The 1,455-nt window shown below is 42.1% G+C and overlaps 1 pseudogene; it reads right to left on the bottom strand.

Moving 5' to 3' along the window:
- Window positions 1–72: 72 nt before the first annotated feature.
- On the bottom strand, window positions 73–815 carry LOC107301425 (annotated as a pseudogene).
- Between the last annotated feature and the right edge of the window lie 640 nt (window positions 816–1,455).

The following is a 1,455-nucleotide window of genomic DNA, read 5'->3' on the forward strand; positions in this document are numbered from 1 at the left end:
TATGACCGGATTCAGGAAAGGAGTTACTGTGGTGTAGAATATAGCAACTGCTACTCCAAGATGAACCTCTGCTCATGGCCTCAGGTATGTGAAACCGAGAGGAGTATAAAAGGTTATCACCAAGATGATATGGGCAGTGCAGGTGGAGAAGGCCTGCCGTTGTCCATCAACGTTGCGAACCTCAGGATAGCAAAGACAATGTAGACATATGACACCAGAATAAGTAGAACACAGCTCATGGTGACGAGACCAATATCAATCAAGGTGAACATCTCATTGAAGTAGGTGTCTACACATACCAACTTCAGCATGGCTGGGATGTCACAAAAGATATAGCTTACCTCGTTCCGTGGTCCATAGGGCAACTGAAAAGTCAGGGTTGTCTCTAGGATTGAATGCAAACATTCACCAAACCAAGTGCCCATAAAAAGCCAGAGGCAGATTTTGCGGTTCATGAGGATACTATAGTGAAGTGGCCAGCAGATAGCCAAGAAGTGGTCGTAGGCCATCACGGTGTAAAGGAAGCATTCTGTACAGCCCACAAAATGATAGAAAAAGAGCTGAGTTATACAGCCTGCAAATGAGATGACTTTGTCGCCATCCAGAAAGGAAGCTATCATCTTGGGCACGACAATGGTGGAGGTGGCAATATCCACAATGGCTAAGTGGCAAAGGAGCCAGTACATTGCCTTGTGTAGCCGAGGCTCATGGATCGTGGCCAAGAAGACCAGGAGGTTACTAAGGATAGTCAACAAGTAGATGCCCACAAAAAAGAATAACAATGGGACATGTAATATGGGTGGGTATGGGAAACCCTAGAGTAGACTAGACAAGAAAAGAAAGTACAATTAAAGACTGGGATGGGATGGGGTGAGATGGAATAGAATAGAATAGAATAGAATAGAATAGAATAGAATAGAATAGAATAGATCTATATATCAATGCCTATATTTACATTTCTACTGTATTTTCATTAATGGATATAATGATTTTTTTCTCTTGTGGCTCATGCCTTCCTACCTCAGGAGGCTTTCAAATGTTTTGAAGATGTTTACATATGTGACTATCTCACTAGCATTATGAAATTAGCCAGTTTCTCTCATCCAGATCCTATGGGATCCCATGGAAAAAGGAAGAACTGACTCTGAAGGATGATATTTATTGTCCCCATGATATTCTATCCCAAGGTTGGGAGCCCCAGAGCTCCATGAATTGATTTGATAGTATGTTGCATTCGCTATTTGTGTTTCAAAAACATCTCAAGAAGACAGTTCAGTCTGATCCACTTCAAATATCCTGTGGCAGACAGAGGCATTTGTACACAAATAGAAGACACTCATGGAAGATGTTAGTATTCATGGAGCTGCTGTTAATAGTATTGCCTCAAATGGTGTGCAAGGATCCTAGCCTTCAGTGTGACCTTGAGGAGCCTCTTCCTATTCGTCACACATATCA

This window comes from Protobothrops mucrosquamatus, unplaced genomic scaffold, assembly GCF_001527695.2.
Source record: "Protobothrops mucrosquamatus isolate PMUCROS unplaced genomic scaffold, P.Mucros_1.0 scaffold12591, whole genome shotgun sequence".
NCBI lineage: Eukaryota > Metazoa > Chordata > Lepidosauria > Squamata > Viperidae > Protobothrops > Protobothrops mucrosquamatus.